General features: G+C 41.1%; 1 protein-coding gene across 1 annotated transcript in view; it reads right to left on the bottom strand.

Annotated features, from left to right (window-relative positions):
- Nucleotides 1–18,774, bottom strand: part of LOC137326458 (E3 ubiquitin-protein ligase pellino homolog 2) — a 224,743-nt gene extending 205,969 nt beyond the window's left edge. Inside the window, exon 1 of the mRNA XM_067991567.1 lies at nt 18,584–18,774. The gene's annotated coding sequence lies outside the window, so the exon portion shown is untranslated. The remainder of the gene's footprint in view (nt 1–18,583) is intronic.
- Between the last annotated feature and the right edge of the window lie 745 nt (nt 18,775–19,519).

The following is a 19,519-nucleotide window of genomic DNA, read 5'->3' on the forward strand; positions in this document are numbered from 1 at the left end:
CACTAGTTATATTCTGTGGCAAAAGGTCGACTGATTGGTACAAGGCAGGTTCTACCCAAACAATTGCCTGCAAGGTGTACTCGGTTTTAGCTGTGTTCCATTGAGGAAGCAGGAGGAAAGAGAACATAAAGATAGTCAACGTATTCTGCTCTCGTGAACCCCCTTGCTGCTGGAGGAAGAACAGCATTGGCTACCAGCCTTTTCAGCAAAGAAAAGGTGTGGGGACATGTAAAGAGTGGAACTGGATAAAAAAATCCATGAAACATTTTAGACCAGTGAGAAGTACATATGATCTAAAGATTGTTGGTGCAGTGTATTTGTACGTCAACATTTTATATCACAGAATAGACTTCTGCATTTAAAGTGTAGATTAAGAAAAATCTATAATTGAGAGGGGCTGTGTACCACAAATTGCAGCATATGGCATCAATTGAAGGAATTGCTGAAGTGCTCACTCTTAACATTTTACAGAAATTTACAAAGCATATAATAGGATTGCGCAGCTTAATTGGAGTCCAGAATTAAAATGGTCCTGGCAATGTTAAGAATCATTCTGGTTGGTAAATTTTTGAAAATGAAGAGCTGTAAAATGGAACTCTATGATACATTGAATTGGACCTCCAACACAACAAGCCACAAAGCAGTGAGATGTAAATTTGATTTTCCACACTGTCGATTGATGACAAGTGCCTTGCTACAAAGGAGAGATAAATTGCAAGAGTCATCACTGAGCCATTCCTGTTGACATCCCATCAATGATATGAAGAGTAGCAGTAACAGAGGCCTGAGAGCAGGTCATCAACCTGCCCTTTCGGCTAAAGGGAGTGGTCAGGTACAACCTGTGAAGACCACAATAGGGAAAAGATATAATGGTTATATACTCTCAAAAAACGAAGACACAAATTGTTGATGCAGAGACTCTATACTGATTTTAATTATGGTTTATAGCTCCTTTAATCTATGTTTTATTTATACAGTGCAAAAGGCGTCTGCCGTGCTCAGATAATTAAGGAATGATTTGATCTTTCACTGAGCCTGACTGAATAATAGAGCTTTAGGCTCCATAATAGGTGCAATGAATCATCTACATCCCGATGTGCAGAAAAAAATTATTCCATGATGGTCTCAACATGTTGGAATACAATGCACATTTTACTTACCATTTGGCAAAACTACTTTGTGCTTGATGCTTTCATTCTTTGACTGTGTAAATCCTTCTTAAACTATGTAACTATTTAAACAGTGCTATTACAGTGCTGGCCAAATCAAACAACTAAACCTTCCCACCAAATTACTGTCTTTGCGGCATCAACTGATAAATTGTTCACATTTATTTCTACATAGAAACAAATCCAAGATTCTACAAATGAGAGGTGGGGAGGCAAAAAGACACACTTTAGAAGGCTCATAAAAAGAGACTCAGATACAGTGTTTGAGCAAAACGTATTTGTCAAACCCATTTTATTTTGAGTTCAGAGGACTGGGAAGTACTGACACAATTCACATCAAAAATTGGAAAAACATCACTAAATCATTTGAATCTGACACCATCATGGTTCAATGTTTTTCCCTCCCCCCACATAAAGACAGTGCCTCTTCAATAAGCCCAAGGATTAAGATAATCTGAGTATGAGTGTGTGTGTGAGTGTATTTGATGAGGGCAAGAGATAGAATTAGCCATGATTTAAAGGGGAGGAGAAAAGGTTTTTTTTTGCCTTTTAGCTGCACCTCTTTATCAGGCTAGTCTGTATTTAGAGTCATTCCCCTTTGCCTTGTAAGATACAGAATCAATCACAGACTAAAGTGAGAACAGAGGGTAATCTTTGCTTTCTCCATTTACAGATCACCACCACTTAAGTGGTTCTTTCAACTACCCAGTGGTCCCCAGCTGCCACACAAAAAGGTCAGTATAGCGTAACATGATATCAACTGATTGACCTGTCAACACAAAGTACCTGACGAAAAATCACTTCTGTGTGAAATAACATCTATTGTGTTGTTATCTTAGTTAGCATGTTCACTATTTAAGAATTAATGTTTAATGCATTACGGTGTCTTTTACTTTTAATTCTAGCTTTATTGAGCACACCCAAGGTGATCCCAGATTCCCAGTCTTTCTTCTCTACTAATATATTAGAAGGGTCAAGAATTCCCGGCAGAAATTTATCATTCTTCTATACTGATTTTACTGTGAACATTTTTTTTTGCTGTTAAATAATATTCTTAGGATAAGGGGTAGCTAAGTGGCTCAGCCTTTTCACCTCTAGGACCTGCTTTGATTCTAACCCAGACTGATGGGCTCAGAGCCTTGGTTCTCTGTTGGCTGTAAGGGTGCTGCATGAAGTGAATTTGGGCAGACACAGTCAAACTCCCAGAGGGCACGTGCCCTAAAGACAAAACTACCTACAAATTACCTCAAATTGGTATTGAACAATTGTAAACAATTTTACAACACCAAGTTATAGTCCAGCAATTTTATTTTAAATTCACAAGCTTTCGGAGATTTTCTCCTTCCTCAGGCAAATGTTTCAAGATCTCCTTGAAGCCTACGCATTTATACATGCGTATAAATGCGTAGGCTTCAAGGAGATCTTGAAACATTTGCCTGAGGAAGGAGAAAATCTCCGAAAGCTTGTGAATTTAAAATAAAATTGCTGGACTATAACTTGGTGTTGTAAAATTGTTTACAATTGTCAACCCCAGTCCATCACCGGCATCTCCACATCATGGTATTGAACAGGCATTCTCATTCAGTCAGGTCATGAGAATAGCTGGAGCAGGAAATGGAAAACTCACACTGATGCAGGATGGTCTCTTCTGAGGTTGGGATCAAGGGATGTTGTTGTTATGGACGAAAGGAAGCCTTACTCTGTATCTAACAGTGGGTGTTTGATACTAACATTGCATACTCAAAATGGGGAAAGTGTTCCATTCCCCAATATCCTTCACCACAATAACCATCAACAAACCAAAACAAATTATTTGCATTGACATACAGCAGTCTTGAAAGCAGGAAAAGAAAAAATACATTTTATTGCTTATTCATATTGTCATAAGCAAAAGCAGATTTTCAGGTTGCGAGATCTCCAACAGCTGGAATTTAAGTTTGTAAGCAAGAGCATTTCCCAACTGTTCCCGCGGCTCTGTCTCTGCATAGAAACATAGAAACACAGAAAATAGGAGCAGGAGTAGGCCATTTGGCCCTTCGAGCCTGCTCCGCCATTCAATATGATCATGGCTGATCCTCTATCTCAATACCATATTCCCGCTCTCTCCCCATACCCCTTGATGCCTTTTGTGTCTAGAAATCTATCTAGCTCCATCTTAAATATATTCAGTGACTTGGCCTCCACAGCCTTCGGTGGTAGAGAATTCCACAGGTTCACCACCCTCTGAGTGAAGAAATTTCTCCTCATCTCAGTCCTAAATGTCCTACCCCATATCCTGAGACTGTGACCCCTCGTTCTGGGACCCCCCAACCAGGGGAAACATCCTCCCTGCATCTCTCCTCATACGACAGTCCTGCCATCCCAGGGATCAGTCTGGTGAACCTTCACTGGACTCCCTCTATGGCAAGTATATCCTTTCTTAGATAAGGAGACCAAAACTGCACACAATACTCCAGGTGTGGTCTCACCAATGCCCTGTATAACTGCAGTAAGACATCCTTGCTCCTGTACTCAAATCCTCTTGCAATGAAGGCCAACATACCATTTGCCTTCCTAACTGCTTGCTGCACCTGCATATTTGCTATCAGTGACTGGTGTACAAGGACACCCAGGTCCCTTTGTACATCAACATTCCTCAATCTATCACCATTTAAATAATACTCTGCCTTTCTTTTTTTCCTTCTGAAGTGGATAACTTCACATTTATCCACATTATACTGCATCTGCCATGTATTTGCCCACTCACTCAACTTGTCTAAATCGCCTTGAAGCCTCTTTGCATCCTCCTCACAACTCACAATCTCAACTAGTTTTGTGTCATCAGCAAACTTGGAAATATTACATTTGGTTCCCTCATCCAAATCATTGATATATATCGTAAATAGCTGGGGCCCAAGCACTGATCCCTGCTGTACCCACTAGTCACCGCCTGCCACCCCGAAAAAGACCCATTTATTCCTACTCTCTGTTTCTTGTCTGTTAACCAATTCTCAATCCATGCCAGTATATTACCCCCAATCCCATGAGCTTTAATTTTGCACACTAACCTCTTATGCGGGACTTTATCAAAGGCCTTCTGAAAGTCCAAATAAACCACATCCACTGGTTCTCCCTTATCTATTCTACCAATTACATCCTCAAAAAACTCCAGTAGGTTTGTCAAACATAATTTCCCATTCATAAATCTATGCTGACTTTGTCTAATCCCGTTGATATTTTCTAAAAGTCCTGTTATCACATTCTTTATAATAGACGCTAACATTTTCCCTACTACTGATGTTAGGCTAACCGGTCTGTAATTCCCTGTTTTTTCTCTCCCTCCTTTTTTAAATAGTGGGGTTACATTTGCCACCCTCCAATCTGCAGGAACTGTTCCATAATCTATAGAATTTTGGAAGATGACAACTAATGCCTAAAAGGCAAAGTGTTAAATTCAGCAGATTGGAAACTGGATAATGCAGTATGCTTAATGGAAGCATTGCTGTTCACTCACAGAGAGAGAAACACACCAAATAAAGGAGATGAAAGAAGATAAACATCCCTGCTCACGGATGACTAATGTAAGGAGTCTTACAACACCAGGTTATAGTCCAACAGCTTTATTTGAAATCACAAGCTTTCGGAGCTTTCCTCCTTCGTCAGGTGAGTGACTCACCTGACGAAGGAGGAAAGCTCTGAAAGCTTGTGCTTTCAAATAAAGCTGTTGGACTATAACCTGGTGTTGTACGACTCCTTACATTTGTCCACCCCAGTCCATCACCGGCATCTCCACATCATCACTGATGACTAGTCAGCACGTCATTGGCAATATGCCTGTGTAAAAAGATTTGAACTAAATTTCTGTACAGAGTAACTTGGAGCAGAGGAGGTGTGGGCTGGTACTCGGGGTGAAGGCCCCCTCTCGGTACATGGCCAACGGGGTGGACCGCACCCCTGGGGTCTACCTGCCTATCTTCCACCACATTCCCAGGCAACATTCCCTCTCTGTTTTGCATACTCCCCTCCCCTTCTGTAACCGTTTACACCTCCCATGGATGAATCTTTTATTTCCTTACATGTCTCATTATCACTGCCTTTTGCCTTGCACCATCATCCCTTTAGTCATTTAATTACTCCTGCCCTCCACCCTATCACAGACCTTTTGTTCATTCCCTGACCCCCCTTTCCCCTGGCTCTGCAATTGCTTAATAGCTGTTCATCTTTAACATCTTCCAGATCTGATGAAAGGTTATCAACTTGAAATGTTAACTCTGTTTCTCCCTTCCCAGATGCTGCCTAACCTGCTGAGTGCTTCCGACATTTTCTGTTTTTATTGCAGATTTCCGGCATCCACAGAATTTTGCTTTTGTTCTGTAGGATTGCATTAACCTATATTTTGGTTTTCATATATAAACTTTCTTTTGTGTAAAACAAATTTTACAATTTACCATTCAATGTATAAATAAACCAGGTCAGATTCATTAAACATTGGACTTTACCACCATTCAAAAGCACAATTTTGAGCTACTTTCCCAAAACACACCAACATAGGATCTGTTTCAGGCTTAGAAATTTACTTGCAGCTTCATTCTCAAATTGTGTACTATTCTAAAACTAACCAAAATGATGGTGACACTTGCCATAATCCTTAGTGTAGAGAAGTGTTATTTATATTAAGGGTGGTGGGTAAACCCTGCAGCCAATTTGACTAGCTTACCTCATTGGATAGCAAGGAGAAAACCAAGCGCTGGGCAAAGGGAGACAGAGATCAGAAAAACAATTTGATTAACCAAAATGTTGACAGTACTCATCCAGGTTAATTAAACGAAAGGTCATTTTCCAACTTAGCGCTCTTGGCGGAGAGCCTCACTCACTGGGAGCACATATCAGAAATTCCAGTACACGCTGCTCATGAGTTTCTAACCATTTAAAATAACTGTTGGAAAACTGTACGCAGCAGGTGCTCGAGCTCCTGATACGTGCTCCAGGGTGATCGAAGCTCCTCATTGAGAGCGCTATGGAACCTGCAACGAGAATCGTGGGTACTGCCAACATCTTCATTTTGATCACAGTATCATGTAGAGCTGAAGCTGGAAGAATGGGACTTGAGCCAGGAGATGAAAAGAAAAGCACACCTACATAAAAAATTTAAGGAAGAATTATTTCTAGAGAATTGTTTGTGTGGAAGTGGCCTTAACTGTAGTATTAGCAACAATTTTGACGGGCAAAAATGTGTTACTATATATCCATACACAATACAATACCCCTTATGAAATAAAAATTAAAACCATGAATGCTAAAAAACTGAAATAAAACAGAAAATGCACAACAGGTTAGCCTGATAAGAAAGACAGGCTAACATTTCAGGTGGGAACCGTGAGAACTCCTATTGTTCTGTGAATGGTCACATCCAAAACAATAACCTATCCTTCTCTTTCAGTTATTGACTAATTCGCTGTGCATTTGCAGTTTTTTCCATTTTTTATTTAAAATATATTAATATTTATGACAGTTATTCATCCCATGTCCCATATTTTTAAACTATACATCACATGCTATCAAATCACAGTTAGAAAAACCACTCCACTGCAACATTTATTGCTGTACCTATTCTTGAGAGAATATCTTGGAGGGTCAGCTTGGCTAAGTTGATACCACTCTCATCTGTGAGCCAGAAAGTTGAGACTTCAACTCCCACTCAAGGATTTAAGCACACAATCTTGGCTGACATTTCAGTCCAATACTAAAGCAGTGCTGCATTGTCAGAGGTGTTATCATTGGAATGAGGTCTTAAATCAGCACCTTCATCAGCCTCTTCCAGCACATAGGTATATGTAAAAGATCCCATGGAACTACTGGAAGTAGAGCAGAGTGTTCCCTCTTCAACCAATATCACCAAAAACAAATCAACAGGTCAATCATTGATTTGTTGTTTGTGGAAACACAGTGACCGCACTCAAAAAGTAATTTATTGGTTGTCAAATGCTTTGGGACATCCTGAGGATATTTGCTAGTTCTTTATTGTAACAATGGTACACTTAACACGCATTTCCTGTCTGTGCCACTTCTCTGTCACTCTTTAAATATCACATTCAAAATTCTAAGTCACATTTCAAAGAAAAGTATAAAGAAACAAAATATATTTCCAGGAACACAAAATGTCAAAGCCTGGATGTCTGCAGCTTTTTTAATGCTTTGACTCACCCAATCTTTGCTTAAGTGTAACATCCTCTTAAGTGACCTCTATATGAACCCACTGAATGTTTATTTATCAGCAATTTGACTTTGTGACTTTAAAGATACAAACAGCTACAATTTAGCAGCAATAAATCAGGATATATTGTTCCTCTCCTTATAAAACCACACATCCTCTGACTTGTGAGCAATGCCACAGAAACTGCTTAAATCTTAAAAAGCAAATCACACTTTAAATAATAATAAAAAAATTGTTTGTACATTCTCTATTTAGTGAAAACAACTGATTTAAGGGCAGATTTTCAGAGTTTGCGCTGCCAGCAGGGAGCCATGCCCATCAGCAGCGTATATCAGGAGATCATGGGCACACTGCCCATGATGATCCATCCATTGACAGATATTTCCCGATATACTCTGCTTCCTGTTAAACTCGGGAAATTGCCCAATTTGGAGTGTATGCTTCACAAAAGAAAAAAGACTTGCATTTATATAGCACCTTTTACACCCCAAAGCCCTTTACAGCTAAATAAGTACTTTTGAAGTGTAGTCACTGTCATAAAGTAGGAAACACGGCATCCAATTTGCACATAGCAAACTCCCACAAACAGCAATGTGATAATGACCAGATGATCTGTTTTAGTAATGTTGGTTGAGGGATAAATATTAGCCAGGACACCAGGAAGAACTCCCCTGCTCTTCTTCGAAATAGTACCATGGGATCTTTAACATCCAACTGAGAGGGCAAACAGGGCCTCGATTTAACACCTCATCCCGATAATGCAGCACTCCCTCAGATGTGCACTAAAATGTCAGCCTAGATTTTGTGCTTAAGACTCTGGAGTGAGGATTTGAACCCAGAACTTTCTGAGTTAGAGACAAGGGTGCTACCAACTGAGCCACAGCTAACACGCTTGCAGAAAATGAATCCATAACCCAGTTTGCAGGAACATAAAAAGCTACTGCAATATCCTGGCAACTATCATGCTAAAGCACAGTGTTGGGAAGCCAGTATTTCATATTTAAATCATGCACACTTTGGGCTTTTAGGATTGAAAGAACATTTATAGGAGCACCAGTCGCTCACAGACATTCTACTCAGAAAATTCTTACCATGCTAAATTCCCCACAACCAGCTTTGAGACCAGGAGAACTACTCTCATGCACGTGCAATGTCACTATGTAATATCCATACATTTTCAGGAAATGGCATTTGTCTTTTGCTATATGATGATTTTGTATTAATTCACTACACAGTATACATATTTCAGCTATGTGATATGCACATTCCATTAAAAAGTGCAGGCATCTACAGACATCAAATTATAAAGGCCTCAGTGATACCTCCTGTATTTTTTTTCTCATTTATATGTTGTGTGGGCAAAGTTCAGATTCAGCTTTGGAAGATCAGAAGCCAAACTGTAAACCAAATCCAAATAAGGTTTTCTCAATTAGTTCAGCTTTCAAACTACTAAGTTTGAATAATGAGAAATCTAAAGTAACCAAGGTCAGTCATACAAATCTTGAAACAATCTAAGTTCTCACATCTAACAAGCTATTTTCATGCAACTCTGATGTGTTTGGCTTTCTTTTTTTAAAACCATAATACGGTTTGGAAAAACATTGGAAAACACAAGAGTGTTTTCTGTTGCAAGTTACTTTTCACAAGCCTTGGAAATGTCTACATGTGTCAACTAAAAATGGATCCCAGCACAATTCCTCGGTCATAGAAATTACAAGCAGCCCATTCGGCCCAACCAGTCGATGTCGGCACTTACCCTCCACAAAGAAAATAGTTCTAATCCTATTTACCAGCCCTGTTCCCATATCCCTTTACCCCCCTTTTCCTCATCTACTTACCCATGTTTACATAGTTTCTGCCTCAACCACTAATCCTGGAAGTAAATTCCATAGCCTCACAACTCTGTGTAAAGAAGTTTCTCTTGCTCCCTGTTCTAAATCTCTTAAATTCAATCTTTATCTATGGACCCTCATTATAGACCCTCAACTATTGAAAACAGTTTGCTTCTATCTACTCAGTCCCATACTTCCATAATTTTAAACACTTTTATCACATCGCTCCATTATCTGTGTTATTCTAATGAAAAAAGCCCCAATTTTTTAAGTCTTCATATTTGTATTTCCTCATACCAGGCAGCATTCTAATGAATCTGCATTGTACCCTCTCTTAAAGCCTCAATATTCTTCCTATAGTTACTGCTCACGTTTTTAGAGATTGAAAGGAGATTCTGTGGAGGCATAGGATAAATTCCAATAACTTAAAAATAATTTCCAGGCAGGATTTGCAGTTAATTATCCTGGACTCATTACTGAAAGCTTACCCACACCTCAACATTGGGATGGACATTCTTGAAGGCCTGTGGAGTTGAGACGTGCCAATGAAAGTGATTTAAGATATGAGAGCTGAAATAATAAGAGACCCTAAAACATAACAGATAGTACCAATAGGGTGGACCTGAGGTTCAGCAGCACAGGAGGAAAGGGTCCTGAGGTGTGGTAGAACTATGGTCAGAGTTCTGATGTTTTGCAGCATTGGGGGTCTGGGGTTTAGAAGTACAGGGGGGAGAAGGGAAGGGAAGGCTCCTTGAGTCTAGCAACATTCAGAAGGTTCCCAAGGTTTAGGGCTGGTCCTGGAGTTTGGTAGCACTAAGGTGACAGTCTTAAAGTTTGTCAGTGTTGGGGTGGGGGCCTAGAAGTTTGGTAACATTAGAGGAGGGTGGGTTCCAGGATCTGGGAACATCTAGGGGCTGGGAATGTGTCAGAATCTTTCAGCAGTGGGAGTCAAGGGTCCCAGAATGTGGCAAAACTAAGGTCTAGAATACTGAGCTGGGTCCTAGGGTGTAACAAAACTGGGATGGAGTGTCCAAGAGTTTTGTAGCCCTGGGGAGGGAAGTCCCATGGATTGGTAGTACCAAAGGGGACAGGAATCTGGGAGCACTAGGAATGGTGGTACCTGGGTATAAGAAAGTATAGGATGGGTTCCACATCTGGACACTATAATAGGAGTTTCCCTTGATCTGGAAGCACTGGCAGTGCACACTCCTCCGGTCTAGGAGCACGAGGCGGGAGGGGGGATGTGGTCTCAGCTTTTGGGTGCATTTGGGGGTTCCCAGCATTTGTCATCAGTGGGGATGTATAATGGCAACAATGTAAGAGGGGTCACAGGGTCTGGGAACGTGGGACAAGAGTCCTTGTTATGGCTACATTGTCTCATAGCACAGGAGAGGCTTTGCAGAGTCTGGGAGCACTGGAGAGGGGCTAGTGTTTGGGAGCAGGGGAGTGGGGGGGGGGAGATCTGAGAAATCTGGCACAAACCTGTCCCTGGACTATAGTCTGACTCCAAAGCAGTCAAACCCAACTTGGAATTTTCCTGATCTTTCAGGCCCATTTTTAGTGCTAAAACACTTTATACTGTAAGAGCTAAGTTACAGTCCGGGGGTTGTTGGCAGGTGTGACCAGGAAAGAATACGTCAGGGGTATGCCGGGGTCATGAAATCAGTTTAGGAGGATGGGCTGGCCAGGAAGGACTCAGCCACACAAGAAGCACAGATGTTGGCCTCTAACACAGATTAGGCCTTGGTAGACAAAACATAATAGATTTGTTCCTGACAGGAGTTGGATAATTCCATGGGTAAATTGATTTTTTTTGAGGTTTTGTACAGTTGTATTTTTTACCCATGTGTAACTGGCTGCAGGAAAAAAATTTCAAAAGGCAGTTTGAGGAATTTGATTGGTTCAATTGCTTTCATTCATTGGTAGATTCTCCTGACTGGTTATTGAAGATTGATTGTTTTCAAAGTCCTTAATGTCCTGTTTTTCATGGACATTTAGATTTTTTTACATTCGATTGGTGCAGACCTATTCAATTTGGTTTGCTGCTGATTTATGAACACAAACTTTGAGCCAATCAATTGCAAAGTGTGACGTCTTCCATGTGTACATATCCGAGGTACTACAGAGGACGTGAGATGTCTCAAGTCTGACGGACAAGAAGGGCACCAAATGTAAAGTTTTTATTATTTTCTTATGACACCCTTAAAGCAAATATCAGCATCAATGTAGAACCATAGAAGTTCATGGCACAGAAGGGTTCTATTCAGCCATTGTATCTGCATTGGTGCTTTGCTGGTGCAATCCAAAACTAATCCCACTGCCCTGCTCTCTCCCCAGATTCCTGCAATTTCCTCTCCTTTAAATGTTTATCTATTCTTCCTCTAAAAGATGCAACTGGCTCCACCTTAACTCCCTGTGCCAAAGCATTCCATACTCTAGCAACGTTGTGCGAAGAAGTTACTGCTAACCTCTCTCCTCACTCTCAGTGGCAATTTTAATTTGATGACCCCCTCATTATGGTTTTAACAATGTACTAATGTTGCTCTTTCCCGTTTTCTGTATTTTTATAGATTGAGACAACACGCACGCAACCAAATAAAAATACTGAAAGCTGTGAAGAGCCGTTTTCACTGGGTTGCAAGGTCAGTACTCTATATCACAGGGCCAGATGGACTCATCTTTGTTATCAGCATTGTGAAACTAAAGCAGAAAGATTGATAATAATTCCATTATTTTTCTACATATTTCTAAAACATAAACTGTAATGAAATAAGCAAATTAGAATTAAAGCAGAAGGAAAGCCTTAGGGGGTACTTTCTGGTCAAAATACTCCCCTCTGTTTCTCAAGACAAATGTCAGCATTTCAATATGCCCTACAGTACTTTTCTTCATGTTATTTACGTTTAGCTCATGGAGAGCAACACTGGGACTCTGCTTACTCCCGAGTCTCTCCTGTAAAGGTGGCTATGGGGACTGTGCACACACATCCTGCAGCACCTTCGCTGCCTTTGGGACATCCGGCCTTTTGAAGGCAAAAATGCAAATACTAATACAGGCAAAAAGCACTTCCAGGTTGGTTTCTGGCACATTCAACCACTGGAGGGGTTTATGTTCAACCACTGGAGGGGTTTATGTTCAACCACTGGAGGGGTTTATGTTCGATCACTGGAGGGGTTTATGTTCAAATCACTGGAGGGGTTTATGTTCAACCACTGGAGGGGTTTATGTTCAACCACTGGAGGGGTTTATGTTCAACCACTGGAGGGGTTTATGTTCAACCACTGGAGGGGTTTATGTTCAACCACTGGAGGGGTTTATGTTCAACCACTGGAGGGGTTTATGTTCAACCACTGGAGGGGTTTATGTTCAACCACTGGAGGGGTTTATATTCAACCACTGGAGGGGTTTATATTCAACCACTGGAGGGGTTTATAGTCAACCACTGGAGGGGTTTATAGTCAACCACTGGAGGGGTTTATAGTCAACCACTGGAGGGGTTTATAGTCAACCACTGGAGGGGTTTATAGTCAACCACTGGAGGGGTTTATATTCAGCCACTGCAGGGGTTTCTGGAGCTGTGTGGTCTCAGATCAGCACTGAGCACATTCAGGTTAATGGAGCCACTTTGAAACATAGATGGACAGCCACTGTAATGTGCATCACTGGAACAGCTCTGCAGAGAAGTGGATACATGAAAGGTTGTCTTCAAGCAGGGTAGGAATGGCATGTAATAACAAGATATGTAGTACAAAGTGTATATTGTTCTATTAACATTTTGTTTCTCAGAGATGGAGTGCTTTCAACAGAAAATACTGCCACAAGGCTTTTCTTTCATGAAGTGAGATTTATCACTGTAGGTGCTCATCAGCATCATATGGCATTGAGATCAACTCCTTAAGCTTAAGGGCCAAACATACCTGCGGATAACATAGCATCAGTCAGAACTTATACTGGAAACCTTTTGTAAATGAAAAGTAGAAGAGAAGGGGTAAAAGATCATTGATCAGCAGAGAAATGATTTCTAGCCGTGGTTATGTACTCTGAAGGATGTGATCATACATTTAAACTGTCTCAAATGAGGTGCACAAAATTTTCATCAACAGGAGCCACAAAGTCCATTGATTCCTACAGAACTTGTGCCTGTAATTGTTCACTAAATCAAGAACTGCAGAATGGAAGTGTTGTACTTGGAGAACAGGATATTGGTGAACTAAACAGCTATGTCAGTCGTAAAATATGGACTCATGCCCACCATTGTCCATGCAGAAGATTTCCAATGCCATCTGGTCTGTCAGGATGCAAGAATTAAAGAATGCTTTAAAATGGAAAATGCGTAAAAGAACCAACCCACTGTGCACCTTTGCACAATTCTTGTCAGCGAGTTACAGAATGGCATTAGCAGAGGCCTTGGTGCAGACTGACTGCCCATTCTCCAATGGTGAGTGGCACAAGAAAGGAGGAACTAAAACTAAAAATGTGGATGGTACACTTCCAGAAATGAATGTATCAAACTGGTATATCAGTGACATATTTGTCAAACGCTGGATTTTTCCCAATGACATCTATAATGTTCCTGTGAAGCTGGAATTTATGTTACTTCAGCAGTGTTGCCATAACTTAATGTCCTGATGATCACAAAAGTAATCCGTATTTGGAATTTGCAAGTGTGGTGAAATTTCACACAAGCTTAAACCCACAATCATGCAGGAATTCTGCAGTCAAACTAAATCAAAGAAAAGTGTGCACTGAAACACCACCACTTTAGCCATTTGGGAAAAATTAATGAATCAGCAGTTCAAACTTCTCAAGTGCTATTCCAAGAATTATTTTCATTCATTTCATTTAATTTCATGTATCAGAGCATGATACATTCTAAACTAGAATGGCAGGGGGATGGGAACCTGAGCAGGGAGACAGAGGAGGGGGAAACAAGGATAGAAACAAAAGACAGAAAGGGAAGAAGCAATAGTGGAAGGCAGAGAAAACAAGGTCAAAAAACAAATAGGGTCATCGTGCAAAATAAAACTAAGATGACTAGCAATCTTAAAAAGACAAGTCTAAAGGCATTGTGTCTTAATGCGCGGAGCATTCGCAATAAGCTAGATGAATTAACAGTGCAGATAGATATTAACGGCTATCATATCGTTGCGATTACGGAGACATGGCTGCAGGGTGACCAAGGATGGGAACTAAACACCCAGGGGTATTCAATATTTAGGAAGGACAGGCAAAAAGGGAAAGGAGATGGGGTAGCATTGTTAGTAAAGGAGGAAATCAATGCAATAGTGAGGAAGGATATTGGCTCGGAAAATCACGATGTAGAATCTGTATGGGTGGAGCTAAGAAACACCAAGGGGCAGAAAACGTTGGTGGGGGTTGTCTATAGGCCCCCAAACAGTAGTGGAGATGTAGGGGAGGGGATTAAACAGGAAATTAGAGACGCATGCAAGAAGGGTACAACTATAATCATGGGTGACCTTAATCTACACATAGATTGATCAAACCAAATTAGCAATAATACTGTGGGGGAGGAATTCCTGGAGTGCATACGTGATGGTTTTCTAGACCAATACGTTGAGGAACCAACTAGAGAACAGGCGATCCTAGACTGGGTATTGCGCAATGAGAAAGGATTAATTAACAATCTTGTTGTTAAGGGGTCCCTTAGGGAAGAGCAACCATAACATGATAGAATTCCTGTATTCAAGAAGGAAGTGGCCCTGGAAATAGTGGATGCATTGGTGATCATCTTCCAAAACTCTATAGACTCTGGAACAGTTCCTACACATTGGAGGGTGGCAAATGTAACCCCACTATTTAAAAAAGGAGGGAGAGAAAAAACAGGGAATTACAGACCAGTTAGCCTAACATGAGTGGTAGGGAAAATGCTAGAGTCTATTACAAAAGATGTGATAACAGAACACTTGGAGGGCATTAACGGGATTGGACAAAGTCAGCATGGGTTTATGAGAGGGAAATCATGCTTAACAAATCTACTGGAGTTTTTTGAGGATGTAACTAGTAGAATAGATAGGGGAGAACCAGTGTATGTGGTGAATTTGGATTTTCAGAAGGCTTTTGATAAGGTCCCACACAAGAGGTTAGTGTGCAAAATTAAAGCACATGGGATTGGGGGGAATATACTGGCATGGATTGAGAATTGGTTGACAGGCAGGAAACAGAGAGTAGGAATAAACGGGTCTTTTTCCGGGTGGCAGGCAGTGACTAGTGGGGTACCGCAGGGATCAGTGCTTGGGCCCCAGCTATTCACAAGATATATCAATGATTTGGATGAGGGAACTAAATGTAACATTTCCAAGTTTGCAGATGACACAAAGCTGGGGTGGAATGTGAGCTGTGAGGAGGATGCAAAGAGGCTCCAATATAATTTAGACAAGTTGGGTGAGTGGGCAAAAACATGGCAGATGCAGTATAACGTGGATAAATGTGAGGTTGTCCACTTTGATTGTAAAAACAGAAAGGCAGATTATTATCTGAATGGTGATAGATTGGCAAAAAGGGAGGTGCAATGAGATCTGGGTGTCCATGTACACCAGTCGCTGAAAGCGAGCATTCAGGTGCAGCAAGCAGTTAAGAAGGCGAATGGTATGTTAGTCTTCATTGCAAGAGGATTTGAGTACAGGAGCAGGGATGTCTTACTGCAGTTATACAGGGCCTTGGTGAAACCACATCTGGAGTATTGTGTGCAGTTTTGGTCTCCTTATCTGAGGAAGGATGTCCTTGCCATGGAGGGAGTGCAACGAAGGTTTATCAGACTGATTCCTGGGATGGCAGGACTGACGAATGAGGAGAGATTGGGTCGACTAGGCCTATATTTACTAGAGTTTAGAAGAATGAGAGGTGATCTCATCGAAACATATAAAATTCTAACAGGACTAGACAGACTAGATGCAGGGAGGATGTTCCTGAAGGCTGGGGAGTCCATAATGAGGGGTCACAGTCTCAGGATATGGGGTATGCCATTTAGAACCGAGATGAGGAGAAATTTCTTCACTCAAAGGGTGGTGAACCTGTGGAATTCTCTACCACAGAAGGCAGTGGAGGCCAAGTCATTAGATGTATTCAAGAAGGAGAAAGATATATTTCTTAATGCTAAAGGGATCAAGGGATATGGGGAAAAAGCGGGAACAGGGTACTGAGTTAGACGATCAGCCATGATCATTTTGAATGGCAGAGCAGGCCCGAAGGGCCGAATGGCCTACTCTTGCCCCTATTTTCTATATTTCTATGAATATGGGGTAATGGGATGGGGTCCTCATACGCATCCAATGTTCGCAAACTTGGGAAAAGGGTCACAAAAGATGCTCAATCTGTTTAACATTCTTAAAAGGGATATTGTCATCCGATAATTTGTCCACTAAGAATAATTTCTCATAAGGCAGTTAGCCACATGATCAACTGGATCTGTTGCTTAAACAAAAGTTACCCAAAAAACATATTGCAAAAGTTAACAATGCAACACAAACCCTCTTCAGTCAATGGACAGCAATGGAGCTGAATTTTCAGAGCAGGCCAAAGCTACCCAGAACCCCCCATAAAGTGATAACCTCATCTAAGATGCTATCACTTCACTCCTATATAGTCAAAAGAGTTTGATACTAAACACCTATATTGTCGGATGACTGTGGGCAATGAGAGTGATGGTTGGTGGCCAGTGAGATGTGCCACTTGAACTAAAAGTTGATACTGGTCCAAATGTGCCTCTGCAAGACCAGATGGTGAGTAAGAGCAGAATATTTTTATCCTTCTAGAAATAATGTCATGAGGATGAGCCATGACTGGGAGATGAGGACTTTGCACACTTCCTCCTTGCATTATTACGTGTATATGTTGTGTAATGTAACTGTCTACAGGCAACTGGAAATACACATCTCAATTCTCAAAGATCAGGTGTGGAATTTACAAGAAACTTTGAAATTATCACTTAGGAATACACGTAATGTCAGTCTGTGCTGAACTAACAGATCTCAGACAGAGCAGCAATTGGAGTGCTACAATTGTCCTCAGCTCCCCTTGGCCAGGGAGCAGAAAAATCAGTCAGGATTCCCAGTACTAATTGACCCCTGCTGGAAAGTATATATGTGTGAATATTGAGCGAGAGCTGCAGAGAAACTCTTTTGCGGTGCACTCCATTGTTGAGTAGCTTGAGAACACTTTCCATCTAGGCTCACATAAGAAACATAATAGGAGCAGGAGTAGGCCATACAGCCCCTTGAACCTGCTTCGCCATTCATTAAGATCATGGCTGATCTTCAACCTCAACTCCACTTTCCCACCCAATCCCCATATCCCTTGATTCCCTTAGAGTCCAAAAATCTATTGATCTCAGTCTTGAATATACTCAACAACTGAGCATCCACTGTCCTCTGGGATAGAGAATTCAAATATTTATGACCCACTGAGTGAAGAAATTCCTCCTCATCTCAGTCCTAAATGTCCGACCCCTTATCCTGAGGCTACGTCCCCTAGTTCTAGACTCTCCAGCCAGAGGAAACATCCTCTCAGCATCTACCCTGTTTCAATGAGATCACTTCTCAGTCTTCTAAACTCCAGAGAATATAGGTCCATTCCACTCAATCTGTCCTCATAGGACAACACTCTCATCCCAGGAATCAATCTAGTGAACCTTCGTTGCACGGTGCCTATGGACAAGAGGCAGAGGCTTCAGGGAAGGGAGAAAGGAAATTTGTGTGAAAAAAAAGGTAATAGCCAAGGAAATGCACAGCTTCCTTTCAATAGTGTGGAGGAAATTGAGTAACATGTCGGATTCTACCCTGTTCCCTGAGTTGGGTTTCCCGATATGTTCAGCTGTTTGTACACTACCCGTATCGTTCAAATCCAATTATTGTGTCATGTGTGAAATGCTGAAATGTAATATTTTGTAGTGAATCCATGTCAACCCGATTAGGTATCTTTTTTTTTAAAAGTGCTTCATTCTCTTCCGTAAAATAGTTATTGACTTGATCCATCTTACGTGTATTTAATAATAATATACTGACAGATGTCGACATTTAATAGACCTTTTCATTGTATCCTGTAACTACTCAGCGCTACAGTTGGTTTAGTTTCCAAATGCACGGATAAAAACTCGAAACTATCCGCGCTGTAATTGTAATAGCAAATACCCAACTAAAATGATCAAAGTGCGATTGCATTCTTTGATAATTTTACACAAAAATAAGCCAAGATAACCGATTGAAATTATTGTTCGTTCTGTAAATTAAGATGCATTACGAAGGGAATGATGTGACACTGAACAAACAACGGAAGTAAAACAGATCGAGCCGACTGTTACGCCAAGGATTTTTTTTTGCTAAACATCTGATCGAGCTCTACCCCAGTATTTTCTTGATAGAAACTGTACTTACTGTAAGGCCTGTCTGACTCGGGGAAAGTTCTGCGAGGTTGAGTTCAGCTGCAAAAGGACGTGGGTAACTTTCAGTTGGAGCCCGTGGTGAAAGTTTGCAGCTTCTGGGAAACGACGATCAGAGAACGGGAGCAGCTGAGGCGAGTCGCCCTGAAACCAACATGTCAGTGACAAAGCAGGAAATCCTGCTGGAGAAAGAGCCCCTCAACCCAACACAAGCACGTCAGGCTGCCTGTGCAGCACTGATTGGTCAGCCCATGTTTGAATCGGTCGGGTTTGATATTGGGGCAGCTTCGTTTTCTGATCACCAATTGAAGCATTTTGTGCCGTGTCTCCCACTTAATACCACATTGTTGAAGTACGGGTTAATCGATACTGGTTAAACCAGACATGTCGAGGATTGTCGTGACTTTGATTTCTCTGATCTAATTGTAATTCTCATCTCTTTTATGGGTTTTCAGCTTTTTCTGCAATGTGAGGCTGTATTCACACTGCGATTTATTTGATCAAAAGGGAGGCACTATTGGAGAACTATTTCAAAACAGTGCCAAAAAGGGCTTCTCTGCCACCTATCCTCTCACACACTCATAACCAGGAGGCATATCAGAAGGTTCATTATCAGTGATTACTTCTGTTCTTAATATTAATGCTTCTCTTATTCCCCAAAGGTTAGTTTCAGTTTGATGGGACTGTTAGTGTGAACCAGACTTTAGCTGTGTCACCAGCTCGCACTGTTTATACTCTGATGTGAAGGATGTCAACTTCACCGAAGATCAAATAGGATCAAATCCTTTTAAATAGCAACAATTTTCCATTCAAGCACAAAACTCAAATCTAATTAAAGATCTTTCATTTGTCTCTAATTCATAATGTGACCATTTGTTATTTCATATAATTGTATAGCAATTTACAGCACAGAAGGAGGCCGTTCAGCCCA

This window comes from Heptranchias perlo, chromosome 10 (assembly GCF_035084215.1).
Source record: "Heptranchias perlo isolate sHepPer1 chromosome 10, sHepPer1.hap1, whole genome shotgun sequence".
NCBI classification, from domain to species: domain Eukaryota; kingdom Metazoa; phylum Chordata; class Chondrichthyes; order Hexanchiformes; family Hexanchidae; genus Heptranchias; species Heptranchias perlo.